The following is an 18,733-nucleotide window of genomic DNA, read 5'->3' as shown; positions in this document are numbered from 1 at the left end:
ATGGCCTTGCAGTGCATCATGCACATCTCAGCCTTGCAGCATATGTCAATGTCTTTTTCTTCAGACACAAACTTCATCTTAGTCATGTTGCCATGCACTGTCTTATGTAAACCTCCATGCCCAAAAGGAAGCTGGCAGTAGTAAGCAGGACAAGAGGACATACTCATTTGGTGCCATGTCCAGGTGAAACTGGAGGGTGTTGCACAGAGAAGTTGTTCAATGGAGCTAGGCACATGGCAACCAGCTCGAAATGCTCTGGGCTGGGTAGGGATGTGCTCCTGGATGAGTTGACCCATGAGGCATACTGGCATTACATCCGATTTGTGGACCCATGTGAAGAAGCAGAACAAGCCTTGGTGGCCACATCTGCCGGTCTGACGAGCATTTGGCACATGGATCTTCAACTAGCGCAGGAGTCCATGCGAGGTGTGGAGATGGTGAACAAGAGCTTGGTGGTGGTGTGTTTGAGCGACGGGGGCAACAATGGCGGTGTGGATCCTGCGTACTTGGTGGGGTGGATGAAGCAAGAGGACGCGAGGCTGGTGGTGTACACCATCATGTTGGGCAATGATCCTTTCAAGCACATCCTGCAAACCATGGCCCAGGTAGGCGACGCTTGTTCTAGACAAGCTTGGACGAGGTGCAGCTCGCCAAGGGCTTCGAGGACCTGGCCAAGAGCCTTGAGCCCAATTTTGTTATCACGTCTTCCTAGTGCCCAATTTTGCATCTCGCATCAAGGCCTTGTTTTAATTTGCTAAGATATTTGCTTGAGCCAATACCTAAGTGCTAATTTTGGTTTTCTATATACCTATATGCTTCTACCTAAGTGCTTATTACATTATGGGTACATTATGCTCAAAAAATCGTAGCGGGTTGACATGTGATCCGATCGCAGGACCGAAGACACCGGTATTTTTTATATTGCGCATAGAAAATTCACATGCCAAAAAATAAAATTTGCTTTTCTAAAAAATATACATGTCCATGTCGATGTTCATGTCCTCTGATTCAATGTTTTTATAAGTGGTTCAGAAGTGAGGTTTGTCGTAGTCCTTCATGTAGTACCCAAGCATTCCGTGGAAGGTGTGTAAGTTCTTTTGCTTCAAGCTCTTGCATATAATCACCCCCCCAATTGGCCATTGTCCCAACCTATGTACCTTTAGATGAGTTTGTTGATACCTTGGATGCTACATGCGGTTATGCGGGACACCATCTGTAAATGGAGGTGAAACAGTGTGCCCCCCCTCTCGGAAGAACAAAGGCCAGCATGGCATGCCTCATGCAAGAATCTGTCCACATCATTGAGCACAACGATGTCGATGTCTGCACCGCCCACCCCTATTGTGAATTGACCTCGAAAACTTTGGTCGCTTCTGCTTCTGAGGTTGTTGCTTTTTTGGGTCTACCTCTTAGTCTTTTGATGCTTCTTAGGATGGAAAACATGTGTTATTCGATTGGCTATGTGGGGGTACATATTCGAGCCTTACACAAGTGCGGGAACCCAGCAGATTGGGGGGGAGGGGGGCGGGGGCCCGTTGCATTGATCCATAGCACAAATCGACCGAGGAGGGAGCCATAGCATTGTTCGCAATGCAAATTCAGGTTGGGGGGGGGGGGAGGAGTAGCATTAATCCATAGCACAGATCGGTGGGGGGGACGAGAATCATAGCATTGGAGTACGTAACAACGTTGGAGCATTAGCATAGGCAAAGTCGGTGAATCCAGCGTTGTTCGAAGCATTAGAGTGTTGTAGCATTGCACGCAGATGGCATTCGACAGCACAAAAATCACGACACAATTGAAATCACTCACGTTTTGGAAGGTTCATCGGTGGGCTCCTTCATATGTGATTCGGGAGGAGAACGACCCGAGTACCCTCTGACAGTGCTTGGGTTGCTTCGACATTCGCTGGCAATGCTTTCCACACCTTTGGCACCTGCTCCTCCAATGCATCTACCTCGCATGGCAAGTCCTTCTAACACGAGCCGTCGACGAGCAGCCACATGACCTTTTGCCTTCGCAACTTGGCCATTACTTTTTCTAGCATCATGAACTAGTACCCACCACAGAGTTCTTCACGTGTGGTAATGTAGAGTATGCATGTCTTGAGCTTTTGGACATGATACACACGAATATGTTGGCTCGGCTAAGATATGCAGTTGCCACCTTAAACCTTCGACGTATGTTGCATTCACAACCTCCAATGACGACCTCAATACTTCCGTTGCAACCTTTTACCTTAGAGTAATTCTTTCTCGGGGGAGGGTGACTAAACTAATACTAACACCTTTATATATATTTTGTGTTGTGTATATATTTGGTCTTCCCATCTACTATTTAAACGGACATTTTTCCAACTAATGTCTGCATGGCAGTTGGAAGCTCTAAGAAGTGGCAAGCACTTTGCACACAACATAGATGCAGCCTAAATGAAGTATGCATTTTAAAAAGCTATCATGTATCACAGATGTAGACATTTTACTCAATAATGAAGTATGCATGCATGCGCGTGCGCGTACACGTGCACAAATAAAAAAATAAAGAAATTTGATTAGTAAATGTATCTCACATACACAAACACTTATTTCTTTACACACACACACACATGAATACTTCCCTAACTATGAATTATTCTTTTATGCAACCCCTTGAAATCTTCCCTTTACACTTTCTTTTTAACCACCCCACATACCAAGCCCACTAATCATCCCATACCTCCTCTAATCCCTTATTAACCCATGCACTCATTCGCTCCTTGCTCCACTTGTGACTTAAACTTCACTTGTGGCTAAATTATTTTTTTAATTATCTAAGAGTCCGTATGGTTGTTTATATTCCTAGGTAAAGCGATAACAAGCTTGGGAAAACAGGCAATTACCTGTCTACCCAAACGTAACTATGATGTTCTAACACCTAGTTTGTTTGGATGGTGGCAGGTAAGTGGACCCCAACCTCAGAACCTAGACTGCTTGAGGATTTGACATCTTTTTTCAATATTATGTTTGTCAAACTCAATATTCTTACTTTGATCAAAATTTTTACAAACTCTAGTTGCATTTTTCAACTTAGATGTCTCAAACATTTTTTCCTTATATGTTTTCCTTTTTAAACTTTTATCCAATTGATAGAATTAATTGTATGGCTCAATTATTGATGGGAATTTTTAATCTAAACACACACACATTGCCATCTTTTGGCATAACATTTAAAAAGTCGAAAAGATCGTGGCATGTTATGATCAAATATTAACTCTCTCTGTGTAGCCAGTTCCAACAAAAGTGTTTTTGGGGACTTTTAATGAGTCATGAGGCTATAAGGAAAAATGAAAAAAAAAGGGATAAAAGCATTAAACCATGTAAAATTCATGTCATATATCAATTAGCGCATGATCTTTATTCGTGACAAAATCACTCAAACACAAATGGTTGCTTATTGATAAATAGCATATTATTAACCGTTGCTTATTGGTTAAGAAATAAGAATTAAGGCAAAAGGGTTTAATTTGCAAGTGACCCTTAATTTTTCGGGTGTAGGAATATGAAAAGACAATGTGGCTCTTCATTTCATGGGTGACCCTTCATTTCTTGGGGGACCCTTGATTTATGGGGAGGACACAACTATAAATAACATGTTGGGAGCATAGAAAGGTAAGAGCATACCGTCCTCCTAATGTACATGAGTACGACTTTATTGTGACTATGTGCTGTGATCTACAACTACTAATCTCGACTCTTAAGTTGAGGCATTAGATACTAGTTATACAAGTCTGCAGGTCGAGGCGACTTCTAGGAGCCTATACATTGCAATTAGCTTGGCATTCATTATAGAATTGATGGGCTGCATGCTGCACATTGTGCACAATAACCGGAGTGTGGCTATGCAATAATACAATATGGGATAGTGGCTTAGCTCATATCCTCGTACAAGGACGAATCTATGTGATACATAGAAGCTGGGTCGCGGACCCTGAGCAAAAAGAGCTATGGTTGACGCCGCACTATTACACAAAAGACCATCATACGTCGAGCACACACGAGCTATGCACAACATGCATGGGCGTACCATTAATGGACTGTTCATAGAACAGCAAGGACCGCACGGACTCCAACTAAAAGACTACGCAGTCCAGCGCATTTGATGCGGGAGTCTGAATTCTGAGGGACCTCAAGTCCTGAGGCCACAAGCCATGGGAGGAACATTAAGGACACTTAGGTGATCATATACCTTGCTTACGTCAAAAATGAATAAAAGCTATTCGTCTAATTTGTCTAGGTCTTTTAAGAGGACCTTAGGACCTATTATTTATACCTTGGGACCGGGATACCTTTTAATAGGGCCATGGGACCTTTAGACAGTTGTCCATGGTGGCCCTTTTCGAACCCATTATGCTGGGGTTTTTGGCCTGCCATAGGTAGGTCTAAGTGAAGGCGATTCATGAAGAAGCGAAAATGGACATTTTTTTATTTTCAAAAAAATCTAGATTTTGTATTTTCTAGAAACCCTCCCTCTCTCACTCCCCCCCCCCCCATCGCTCTCAATTCATCAATCCGCCCTGTTTCGCTATTTGGATCTTCACTCTCTTTTTTGCATTGCACATCTTCCTCGCTATTTTGAATCTAGGGAAGGCCTTATGAATGGTTTAGAATCATTCACCTTATTAAAATTATTTTTTCATTGGGTTTGTTAGAAAATTAGAATTTCATAGAGAAAAGGCATTACCAAGTTGGAAATAAAGTATATGCCTATATTTTTCTAATGGCATTAGCTTTTTTATATGGCTATACCTTTATAAAGAAATAATTAATGTGTGAGGATTGAGAAATTTTCCTAATCCTTTTATTTTCCGTGGTCTAATCTTTTACTTTATATTTCAAACATTGATAACAAGTCTAGTAATGCTATGACACCTGTCTTCCCTTCTGGTTTAAGCTATCCTAACTTAAGCTTGTTGGATGGTGGCAGGTATCAGCGTTGTTGGTTGAAGTGTAGTACAAAGGTTCTGTCATGGAAACTTTCTTTATAATCCTAGAAATATTCTCATTTTAGGATTCGACCATATTTTTGTCTCTAGTTATACCTTCTCTCATATATATCATTTGATGTAAAAATGTTGTTCATATATTCTTGGACCTTCTTGAGGGGTTCTAATCTAAATCTTAAACACACACACAAATATTGCCATCGGGGTTTGGTCACCCTGATTCCTTGAATATATGACTAACACTACATCTTATGGTTATTCTTCAGATGGATCTATAGTGGCATGTTGATTTGCTGAACAGAGAATATATATATATATATTTTTTGGCAAAGATATAATTGATTATATTAATCATATGATTTGTACAATGAAGTCAAATGTGGACAGAATATTCTCCTTTAGAGAGGAATATCTATCTTGCATACAAGAAAACCACTGTATAGAAGTGAGAAACAAAAGATCTAGTAGCCAAAGAGGAGAGGAGCCTAAGCTCAAATTCATTGTTATGATCATTAAAGCTTTATCATGTGTTGCTCTATTTGTTGAAGGATGATTGTATCTTATATCTTGAGGCCAGGATGCCTCCTAATCCAACTAAAGAAAGCAAGACCTGTTGTGGTTGACCTGATGCCCAAAAAACATACAGTTGATCTAGGAACAAAATTTGTTGTCGTTGACCTGGTAACCACCAAGGCTGCAGGTGTCTTGGTAGCAAAACTTGATGTAGTGGAATTGGGCACAGAGGAATAGTGTAATAGAAAATGTAGGTGCCAAAGAGGGCTCTCTAGACAGTGGGTTCTGCTTTAATAGGGGGAACAGAGATGGAAGGAGCTGTGCTTGCATGTCAACCCATGAATTGGAACACCTCCCTGCATCCTGGATGCCTGGACCATAGCAAATAGTGATCAGTTAGTAGGAGAATAGCTTTCATACCAATTAAAAAAGATCTGATCAGCATGCAAGACCTTTTCATTGAATTGAAAGCATTTCTAGAAATCCAAATAAACCATAATGCATGTGCCCTGATGTGTACCCACATAGCATAAGGAAGTTTGAGTGCATCTCCCAAAAGAATAAACCTACAGTTTATTGGTTACCCTATTCTTAACTACACAAATTTCCATACCTTTCTTGCTCTAGGGCAAGCTATAAACAAACGAAACATGGAATAGTCAACCATGTGGGATCCTCTCATCCACATCTCTGCTTGTGGATATCCTCGATCCACATCTCCACATCATGTAGTCCACATCCTAGGGTGGCTACTTTGATTCTTTCCTATACCATACCTTAGCCTTTAATTATGTGCTCATGGCACCACAACTCTCAACAAGCTATTGCTTTGGAATACAATGTTCTTCAGCGTTTTGTCATTCTCTTGCATATCTATATTCTATTCTCGTGGATGTTACACGTATCGTTTGTCTGTCGTTTCCCATAGCGTCTGTGCGCATTTATGACGCTACATGCCCCCCCAGATGTGTTGAGCAAGGGCTTGGTTCTGGCTAAGGCTGCTTGTGTCATTACTGAGTGTGGAGGGATGGCCATGCGCTTGTCATGCCAACGTGTGCTGTAGTAAAGTGCCACCCTGTGCAAGGGTGCACCTTGGTGGGAGGCACAACAACTGTGTCCTTGGTTGGGGCAAGCATGCAGAGCATCCCCTTTGGGGCTCAAGAAAAAAAAAAGACCTAGAGGAGAGAGCTACCACTATGTAAACTGAGAGAGGATGGGCAAGTGGGTTGTCGAGATTAAAACCCACAAGAGGGCTACCACTCAGAGAGGCTCATGGCTGAGTTGAGGAGTGCCATTGGGCATGCAATAAGAGCTCAAAGCTACAAAATCAAGAGGATGCCATCCATGAGGGGTGTTGCCATGTCTGTTTGCAAACCTGCAAACCCATGACCCAAAAAACATGGCTGATGTGAAAAAACCACCATAGCCGGAACTTCCCATGTCTAGTGCAGGTGCAAAAGGGATTGAAATTACTGGGAGAGGAAGGGAAAAGCTGCCATGGGGCTCAGTAAATCAAAGTACAGACCACATCTATGGCCACCGAGCTTCTTGATGACCAACAAAATGCACCAAAATGGGAGCACAGCGATGCACCATGCCTTCCGAGACTTGACAATTTGGCCACTAGGGGGGGTGTGTGTGTGCATGCGTGCATGCGTGTGTGTGTGCGTGCGTGCATGCATGCATGCATGTGTGTGTGTATGTGTGTGTGTGAGAGAGAGAGAGAGAGAGAGTAAGATGGGAGAAGCCATAGACAAGAGGTGGAGAAGAAGAAGAAGAAGCTCTTTTTGTAGTTCTCAAACCTAGCAAATGGAAAAAAGCCCAAACAAGTGAATAGAATAGCCTTTTATACCTGATTATAAAATCCTAACCTTAACATGAGTGGCGTTCACATGCAGGTGAGCCTACTTACATATCTCGAAATCAAACAGCCAAAGAGCAATGCACAGGGGTCCTAGCATGCACCGCCATGCGACATGCAACAACTTTGCATTATGGCATATTTTTGAGGTGCACTTTCGTGTGGATCAGGCATTTGATGGTGGTAATGCACCCACATATCATCTGATGCAAACTCAATCTTATGCTTTGGCCACGTTGCATGTGAGTGCACAAGTGGGAATGAAGGCGCATGCCAACACTAACCTTTTTGAAAAGTCTAATAAGTCTTCTTACACAATGATAAATGGAATTATTGGTTCTCTGGTGGGAGGTGGAGCTCCATAGGCATGCTCTTTTCTAGGAATTGGTCTAGGTTTAGATGCAAAATACCATGTGGTGCAATCACAAGAGTTGGTCTTGTATTTCTAGAAGCACCAATGTAAGTTGGATATGGATATGCATCAAAATGTCATCGTGCTACAAGTCTAGGAGGTCCATGACTCCAAGTCTTGGGGGAACCCAAGGGACAATTGGCAATGTCAAGCTATGCTATAAGCCTCTACTAGCATGGATGTGAGAATGGCAGGTGCTAGGACAACTAGAATTGAGGGTTCATGCATGGTATCCATACCACATGTTGTTTTAAAGGTCATAATAGGCAGGTAAAAGAGCTCTAACCATTGCCGATGCACTCATTGATGGACGGAGGGAGTTATGGATCCCATGATTCATTGGGTAATCTGACCATGCTACTATCTAGAGCAAAAGTATGCATGTAGATTCTATTAGGTGCATAATTGAAATGGTCCTCCTAGATTCTATTGGGTGCAAGACTCAAGTGGTCCTTCTATAGACATTCTTTCACTGGAATTTTGGGGGACTCCCCCACTTCTATGCCCAACTCTAAGTAAACCTGAGTTCCCCTAGGTGTTGGTAGTCCAAGTTGGGTTGAAGGTCCAAGACTTTTGGGACTTTTTGTGAAGCCTCTAGTGCAGTAGAACTGTAGACCCCAACCATAGACCAGAGAGAGAGAGAGAGAGAGAGAGAGAGAGAACAAATGCAACAATGTGTGGGTGTCGAGCCACCCTAATCTGTCAATGCATTCAATTACATATGAATGGTACATGTATGTGTAATATGACTTGTATGGCCTATTACACATAGGGAGTAGGCATGAGGCCTTTAACCCCAACAACATCCCACTTAAAGGCAACGTGCCTTTAAGGGAGAACACACATACTATGGACATGCTACCCCATACCCATCAAGAGTCTACAATGTGCAAACCACTCAAAGGATAAGCTATTCATGAGAAGATATGCAAGATTGTCATTCCGATGTGAACCTTGACAATTTGGATACACTTGTCCTCAGGCACTTCACTGATGAACTGGTATCATAGGCACCATCTTCCGTATGTATCATGTGAAGGTATACTAACCTTGTGAGTATAAGCCTTATGGTAGAGCATGAAAGCTCATCCAACTCCTACCAATCCTCATTGTACATATGTGTGGGCTTTACACCTTTGCATCTAATGGACATAACCTGCTCCTTTTGCACCAAGAAACTGTAGAGCTACTCTGGGGCAATGAGAGAAATTAGCACCCAACCTCTCAATGGAAAACAATGCATCCTCCAATGCCCACAAATGCATTCCAAATTCCACCCAAGGAGCAACACAACAATGCTGACTATGCACCCAAAGAAGCGACCCAACCTACCAACTGCAAAAGCTTGACGAATGGAGAACACAATGCCAAGAAGTAAGCCCCAAAACGGCCAACAAATCAGCTCCAAAATGTGCCATGTATGACGGTGCTCTTTGTACACCAATATATGTAACCAAACTACCAATAGCAACGTGCCAACAAAGCACCAATAAATGTGCCAATAAGGCATGTATAGATCTTAGCCCTAAAAGCAGTCAAGAAACTTCGACAAAATAGACTCAAAATAGCCCCAAAAATGTGCCAACTATAGTGTCCAATCATTGACAACATCAACCACAAGTGCTCAAACTGAGGGCATAACAGCAACCATATATGCAATAAGCATGAACCAATAGTACATCAATTGAAACCACTACCAAATCATGTCAAGAGCACATTGTGAACTTGTCAAGAATGTGACATTGTCAAAGCACCAAGGGCCTCTGTCAAGAGAACTCCTAACCATGAGTCTCAGTGCCAGCCTACTGTCGCTTGGGGTGCCTAAGCATACCCTCAAGCAAAGCTACAAATCCAACTAAGCCTAACTGATGTCCAACATGGATGAAATGCACCAAAATGCAAGAATCTTATGAGCAATCACTACACAATTGCACTCGAACATAGATGCTTAGTGCACAAGCACATAATGTGCAACAATGTCATGAGGCATACCCCACAAAAATTTCCTATAAATGGTCACAAATCAGTGTATGACCCAATCCAAATGCATCAGCACAACAATGGCATATTTCATGGCATTGAAATGCTTCGTTAGAGCACTCCATTTTCTCCCACATGAACAAATGCTTGTGATCATGGAGGACGCTAAAAGAGGAAGCAAAAAAGTTCTCAAAATGGAAATGTTGCCAATTTTGAACTTCTCTTTACTTGCATAGAATCTCATGGGAGTTGGAATAGGTTTCAAGGGGGAATCAAGGGCAGCCTCGAGATGGTACTAATGAAGCCAATTATCTTGTGAATAGCTCACAATGTGTTGTATGACATGTACACACGGGGAGGAGGCACAAGGTCTTTAACCCCAACAAAGCCTTCTCCTAAAGGATGCCTACAGAAGGTGGAACAGCCGAGTGCAGTATCGGTTTTGAATGCATCATGAGGCTTCTATGAGGTCACTTACATGTGGCTCTCTTCTATTTTCTACTTGGCACATGTCCTCTAAAGAATCCATTGTCTTGCCAGAAGTGCCACGCAAAGGCCTAAACTCTCCGTTCACACTCAAATTCGTGCCTAGACTCCAGGTCTTGATGGTGTTCTATGCAAATTTGGATGTTCTAACGGTGTTGTCATGCTACTTGAAGGTCCGCTAAATGCTCTACCATATCCCTTTCATCTCCTTAGGTAATTTCCGTGTCACTCGAGTATGATTGTCAGGGATTGAACTCATGGAAATGTTAGGATTTCACTCACTATGTATGACTTGAGGCTAGTTCTGGGGCTCCAGTTGACAAGGCTACCTCGAGGCTCAACTTAAACAACTATTTTTAGGTTCAAGTTAGGGCATTGGTTCAAATTTTAACTAGCTCAAGGCTTGCGTTAATCGATTCTTGGTGTGGGATCAAGTCTCACGTTATGGTTTTGGTCTCTACTCTTGAGTTAATAACTTGAGGGCTTGACTATTACATCGATATGGATCATACTCTGAAAGGCCAATGGGATAGATTGTAGAGAGACTCAGACATGATGAGGAGGTAGAGAGAGGCATTCTTGAGAACTTGGGAGACCTCTCCTTTTTTTCATGTCAGAGATTTTGCTATTTTGTTGTCTTATAGACCTGGAGAGTGGATCTATACTAGGACCACTGCATGACTTGTATTCCCCTTAGAGCAGCCAGCAAGGTTTTTTTGCACTTTTATCTAAGCCTTACCTTTTGAGAGTATTGTATTAGTGACTCGTCATTTTGGATGAGTCTTTGTTCATTAATGATATTCTCTTTTCTCAAGAAAAAAAAAACTCAAGGGCTTGTGTGTGTGTGTGTGTGTGTTTAAAATATAAAACCTTTTAACAACACGGCACACGAAGCTCAAATAAGGGTGGATAAAAAATAAGCTCAAATAAGGGTGGATAAAAAATTATTTATTATATGGGTGTACAAAAGTGTCGAATCCGTCAGGTAGTCCAAGCTCTGAGGTCAAGGTCCACTTACGAGAATGGTATTTGTTTGGCAAGGAATGCCAATAATGTTTTAAAAAAAGTAAAAGCTAGTGAAGTCCTGACAAGCATCTAATTTACTGAAGAGGAGAATCTACATTCCTGCCACCATCCAACAAGAAAACATGATAAGAACCAAGTTAACTTCAGTTGGGAAGACAGGTGTCATAGACACTCCTCCCTTCTTATCGGGGTCACAATAAATTAGAAACTTAGCCAAAAAACTTTAACGAGCATAATGTATAAGAGTATCCAAGTGTAAAAGGATGGGATATTCGAGTGTGGATCTAATAAATCAAGTACAGGGTTAGGTTGTGTATTTAGGGGAGGAATAGGAAATATTTTAGTTATAAAGAAAACAAAGGGTGTATGGAAAATTTACTTGGGGGAACTAGTAAGGGAAAGGAAAAATAAACTATAAAAATTTAAGAGGGGACTTTATTTATGGTAGTTATAAAGAAAGGGAGGGGAGAGTGATTGGAAGGAAATAATTAGAAGAGAAGAGATGGTAGGTGGGGGGGTTTTTTAATTTGGGAAAGTAAGGAAAACAGATAGTTTAGGATGAAAAATAGGTAGAACTATTTTTAATATAACGAAACTAGAGTAAAAAATAAGGGTGAGGAGGGAACAAAAATTTTAATGCACTCTATTTTTTCAGGCAAGAGGGGGGAATCTAGAAGTAGTTAGGTAGATCAATAAGGAAATAAGAGGGGGCAAATTGAAGTAAAAAAATAAGGGGGGGAAAAAACGAGGGGTTTAGAATTAATTAGAGAGGGGGGTTGGGGAGGGAAGAATATATATATAATTAGAGGGGGGGGTTCTTTAAAGAGGATAAATACTTAGACAGGGGGGTGGGGATGTAGATTAAATATAATTAGAGAGGAGGATGGGGGGGGGATAAGGAATATATACTAAGGAAAATATATACATAGAGAGGGGGCGGGGATGGAATAATTAGAGATGTGGTGAGGATAACTTATAATGTAAGAAAAAGTACGGTAGGCTTTGAACCTATGAGGCCATCGTGCGGAATGAAACTCGAGGAGAACGTTAGCGGATCTCAATCGAGGAGCACGTCAACTAGGACATAGTCATATTTAGGGAAAGATACGGGGTAGAAGAAGGTATGGTTGTTGATGGCATGTGAGAACAGAGTGACGGAGTGATGTGCACACATGAGCAGGACGTTGCGACTCGAGGTGGAGCTTTAGCCTTTTCCCTTAAGAAAATTTGTCATTCTAAACTTCCATGCTTGGAAGTTGTTCTTGTCAAGCTTTTTAGTGACAATCTGTGAAAGAGCATCAGACGCCATTATAGAACACTGCAAAATATTCTGTCACTGCAAAAAAACACAACTTCTGCCTCACAAGGGCAAATCTACAAAGTGGTATTTGACCACACAGTCACTTCCTAGTGACGATTATCCATTAATAGGCAATAAGAATGATTTTGTCACTTCCAATATATCTGCACACACGCATACGATGTAATTTCTGCGATAACTTTTCACTGACCTGCAGGACAATGGTCGCACACAAAAAACATGGCACTTTCCCGACTACTTGCGGAAAACTTCCGCCATCGAAACGGGCCCTAAAATGGCCTGGAATCAAAAAAATAATTTCCCCAAGGGCTTTGCCCTTACCCGTAGCATATACTGTCCTCTCACCACACCGCGAAGGGCATCCCAATGTGAGACAGTGCAGTCTTGCACTTTCTGGCTGTGCTACTTGCAGAGATTTGCTCCCAAACTCGAAAAAAAAGAAAAGCAACACTGATCCTCTTACTAGGACACCGCGAACTTGGTTTGCTTTCTTGAGCTCCTTACCACGAACCGAGCTCTGATACCATGTGAAGAGAGTGGGAGAGAAGGAAGGAGTCTCACTTGTAGCTTTCTCACATACACAATGGGGGATTATACGCAATGGTGGAGGCTGAAAATAGTTTTCCTCTTCTTAGTTGTGAAAGCCAAAAGAACTCTCTCAGTACAAAAGAATAGGTGAACCCTATATGTGGGTCTCAAACCAAACTCAGTTAACTAAGATGGCATACTAACTGAGCCACTAACTAGAGTACATAAAGATAGCTGTCATCTAGCTATTATTCATGGGTGGTGTACCAACTGCATCTGCAGCTAAGAAATCGGTGACATAAATGCACAACAGTCACCTTGGCATATCACGAGTGGAGCTCGATTTCTCAACAATGGTAGCAATAATTGTTTTACTAAAAATGGTTAAATCTACATGACACTATCAGAGATTTTTTAAACTTATTTTTACAAAGATAAAACTTGCTATTGGATAACTCATAAATCCAGGAAAGTCAGCAAATAATTCAATGAATACCAAAGGGAAAATTCTTGACAACATATAAAGAGAAAACCTATAATTTGACAAATAATAAATGCATGCAAGTTAGCAATCGTTTAATGGTTACAAAAGGGGAAATGTTGCAATGTCTACACCTCGAGGTGGTCACTCAAAATTATGTAAGGTAGCACGTGAGTTGAAGGGGTTTCTTTATTTTGTGGAGTTACATACAAACAACGATAGTCCCACCCATGATATAGAAGCTCCTCCTAGCAAAACCCATCACAAATAGCTATTTGTAGCTTTTTATGCTACCCATATGATTTGATCCATTTTGTACATGAAATGATCATATGAATAAAATGTTAAAACTATGGAGCTAATAAATTATTGATCACCTTATGACCATGATGCTAAGTAAATATAGATCACCTTTATATGTACATGACCATGTATACACCTCTGGGATGGAGGGAGGAAACCACGGACCTGAACTATATATGAGAAAAATTGATGGTCATAAGAAAATATAGAGTTTGATAAGATCTAGCTCTAATGAAACAAAGATAAGTACAAACTTTCCAAAGCTCTAGAATTTTGGCACTTTAGCATGATAAATGGATTCATTCATATCTTTTTGATAATTGTGACTACAAACATGACCATGTTTGGAGTCAGATTGACCAAGTTATGGCCCAAATAAAATTGGCAGGAGGAGCCTCACAAGAGGTCGCGATATCGCGGCCTCCTGGGAGGCTCCTCCTCCCATTATTTTTTTCCTTGAAAATGGAAATTGCACAAGAAAAACACATGCTTTGTCCCCTTTCTTCCACCCCTCCTTTTTCCTTGACCTTTGCAAAACATAGCCAAACATTTTTAGAAATTGTTGTTGTATGTAAGACAAATGATTACTCACAATATCATGGGTAGGACAACAACTGTAAAAGTAAGCAATGCATGATACTTTTTGAACATAAATCATCACACTAGAATGTCAAATATTATGAAAGTCTTCGCTCGAACCGCCTCCTCGCTCGAACTACCAAGTTTGGGCTCCATTAGTGACCCGTGTGCTCGACGGGAGCTACTGAAGAAGTCGGGGGTACTGTAGCTACCATGGGATCTTAGTAAGAGCTCCACATTTTTAAGTGACTATTGTCACTAATCACTTTGTTAAGGGTTTTTTTTGGGCTCTAAGCTTGATTACCCTATGATTGGAGTACAAGTGGAGTCGTCACAAGCCAACCTCTTCATCAACATAAGCTTCATACCTCAACACCAAGCATCTTTCAAGTTCTCACTTCGGGCAAGCTTGCCTCAAGGATGCCTATTAGCACCAAAAGTGTACTTAGACACCATTTCTTCTTGGTTGCTAATCAACGTGGTGTCCTTTGACACTCCGGAGGAGCTCTAGAATTTGGGAACTTTAGCATGATAAATGGATTCATTCATATCTTTTTGATAATTGTGACTACAAACATGACCATGTTTGGAGTTAGATTGACCAAGTTATGGCCCAAATAAAATTGGCAGGAGGAGCCTCACAAGAGGTCGCGATATCGCGGCCTCCTGGGAGGCTCCTCCTCCCATTATTTTTTTCCTTGAAAATGGAAATTGCACAAGAAAAACACATGCTTTGTCCCCTTTCTTCCACCCCTCCTTTTTCCTTGACCTTTGCAAAACATAGCCAAACATTTTTAGAAATTGTTGTTGTATGTAAGACAAATGATTACTCACAATATCATGGGTAGGACAACAACTGTAAAAGTAAGCAATGCATGATACTTTTTGAACATAAATCATCACACTAGAATGTCAAATATTATGAAAGTCTTCGCTCGAACCGCCTCCTTGCTCGAACTACCAAGTTTGGGCTCCATTGGTGACCCGTGTGCTCGACGGGAGCTACTGAAGAAGTCGGGGGTACTGTAGCTACCATGGGATCTTAGTAAGAGCTTCACATTTTTAAGTGACTATTGTCACTAATCACTTTGTTAAGGGTTTTTTTTGGGCTCTAAGCTTGATTACCCTATGATTGGAGTACAAGCTTGCCTCAAGGATGCCTATTAGCACCAAAAGTGTACTTAGACACCATTTCTTCTTGGTTGCTAATCAACGTGGTGTCCTTTGACACTCCGGAGGAGCTCTACATTGACACATTGAGGCGGGGGCACATTCCATAAGTGCTATTAGCCAATAGTTAACTATCTCCTTCATCCTTACCCTTCCATTGTGTTGTATGGATATGTGCTTGTCTATAAGCACATAGTCTCTCCTTGTTGAGCTTTGTGAGTTAAGTTTGCTTCTCTATACAGCTCATCAGCATACCATATTCATATACCATTGATACTGTATCTCATCTCCTTATCCATTTTCTCAGTAGTCCTAAGTGTTTCCGTTGTGTTGTGCCACTTCTAAAGGATTAGACACTTCCCTTGCCACCAATAAGCAAGAGGTAAGATCTCCCTAATGGCAAAGGACAAGAATAAAGTGAAGATTGAGAAATTCAATGGTGTGGGCTTCCATTCATGGCAAGTAATCATCAAGTGCAAGCTTATGTCCAAAGGCTTGTGGCCCTTCAAAATGGGCACAAGGTAGCTTGACCTCACAAATCCCGAGGATGTTGAGGATGATTTACAAGCTCAAGCTATCATCATGCACACCTGGACAAGTACCTACTCTATCATGTGGACTAGCTTCCCATGTCCAAAGCCATATGGGACCAATTGAACAAGTTGTATGACTCCCATGGTGAGAGCTCCAAAATGACTCTTAGGAGCAGCTTGTTGTCTCTGTCCAACCTTCTTCATAAGAAATGCTTGATTCTCTTTGTTGTTCTTCATGGAATAACACATTCCCTTTTCCAATTGTAGGCAAAGGAACAAGATATATTTGAAGCACTTCCCTTCACCAATGTGGTGAAAGTATGAGCCACTTAATCCCAAAGCTATGATAGCAAGAGCCTTCTTGTCTTTGATCAACCAATTAGCTTTTCCTTTTGTAGACTTCTTTCCATTCACAACATTCCAATTGAACTAGTTGTATGACTCCCATGGTGAGAGCTCCAAAATGACTCTTAGGAGGAGCTTGTTGTCTCTGTCCAACCTTCTTCATAAGAAATGCTTGATTCTCTTTGTTGTTCTTCATGGAATAACACATTCCCTTTTCCAATTGTAGGCAAAGGAACAAGATATATTTGAAGCACTTCCCTTCACCAATGTGGTGAAAGTATGAGCCACTTAATCCCAAAGCTATGATAGCAAGAGCCTTCTTATCTTTGATCAACCAATTAGCTTTTCCTTTTGTAGACTTCTTTCCATTCACAACATTCCATATCTTCTTTTTCATAAGCATAAACTTAGCTTTTGTTTGCCAAGTATGGAAACTAGTTCCATTAAACTTATCAGAAAGGGTCTTAGCTTCCATGGCAAGGTCTTACCTGAGGGCAGTGTCTAGTGCCTTACAAGTGAAAATATGAGCAATAAAAAATATTCCTTCAAAGTACAAGCATTTAGTGTAGCAAAGGCTTACAACCAAATCCCATACTACAAAACATAATGGAAATGATGCTTTCACTTGCATGCTTCATAGAGGTGGCTAAATGAAAGTATTCCAAGCAAATCTAGGTATAGCAACTTATAGGAAAGCTGTAGCCACAGTTGTGCTGATGCTATTCAACACTTTAAAACATTAGAAATGCTAAAGTAGCATCTAATGTAGCATCAAACTCACAACATTGTCAAAACTATCCAAAACAAAGACCAAAACTTGGAGGGTGCAATTCTCATAGCTCATAGCTCTATTCAAGGGGATTTTTATGCAAGAAGAAAGGCCTGATACCAAAGAAGGGCTACCAGCAAGAAGGGGCAAAATGTTGTGCCAGGTCGCCCTGTAGATACTTGAGAAGACCGATTGGTTTTTTAGCATTTTCTCCTCCATCTCTTGTCCAAACGAGCTCAGATTTCCATAGCAACTTGCCCTCAGTGTCGTCCAGCATGGGCTTAGAGGAATTTGCAGATCGGTAAGTACAGAGGTAGCATTGCACAAAATTTCGTCAGAGAGTGTGAGTGTTGGCGTTGCGTGTACAGTCCAAATTTCTCTAAATGCTTGCAGCTGAAAGTTTGCCCATACGTGAGGAGTTCGTAGCTCAAAGGGTTTGGGCAAAGGTCGCTTGAAGGCAAAGAACAGAGCTCTCAAAGATTTTGGGAAGAAGGAGGGAAAATGGAGAAGATGAAGAAGCTTGTAGTTTATAAATGCTAGAGATAGCATCTAATGCTAGGCTAGGCTAGATCTAGAACTTAATGCTCTGATACCATTTGTAGGATCCCGTAGGATAGAATAGATGCATCTTGCAAGAGGTGTGAGAGCACAATGAAAGCAATATGTTGTTCTCTATTATGGATTGTGTGAGAGAGGACTCTCTCTTATAGAAAGGGGAAGAGGGTAATACCTTCCCTACATAAGTGGCAATCAGCCCCTACATCAGTGGGAATCAATCCCAACATCAGTGGGATTGCCTTTGTCTTACATCATCACTTAGGTCACACACTAGACACATCATAGCACTAGATGTGCCTTTACAACACACACAAACACACATGTGACTCCCCTAGATGCACACATGCACCATAGAGCAAGCCCTTGATCATACTTACCCCAACATGAACAAGGCAAAGCTTCGCTTGTACTTGCATAAGGCTAGAAATAATCCCTCTTAGAAATCCAACTTACATGTTCTACATGCAAGTTCTACATACAACTCCTACATGCAACTCCTACATGCAAGTTGTACATGCGAGTTCTACATACAACTTCTACATACAACTCCTAGATGCAACTCCTACATGTGAGTTATACATGCGAGTTCTACATGCGACTTGTACATGTGAGTTCTACATGCAAGTTCTACATATAACTTCTACATGCAACTCCTACATGCGAGTTGTACATGCGAGTTGTACATGCAAGTTCTACATACGACTTCTACATGCAACTCTTACATGCAACTTCTATATGCAAGTTCTACATGTAGAGAGAGAATGTGTTACAATTTCTACATGTAGAGAGAGAACCTCTCCAACTTGTATAAATATCCCATAATGGAATGAAGCCCACACTCTTTGGGGCATTGTCTTGAGTTCTACTTTGGTATTCCAAGCAATTGT

Source organism: Dipteris shenzhenensis, chromosome 22 (assembly GCF_047967505.1).
Source record: "Dipteris shenzhenensis isolate YYH24624 ecotype China chromosome 22, Dip_SZ_1.0, whole genome shotgun sequence".
NCBI classification, from domain to species: domain Eukaryota; kingdom Viridiplantae; phylum Streptophyta; class Polypodiopsida; order Gleicheniales; family Dipteridaceae; genus Dipteris; species Dipteris shenzhenensis.
The sequence above is the reverse complement of the archived record's forward strand: the minus strand, read 5'-3'. Positions refer to the sequence as shown.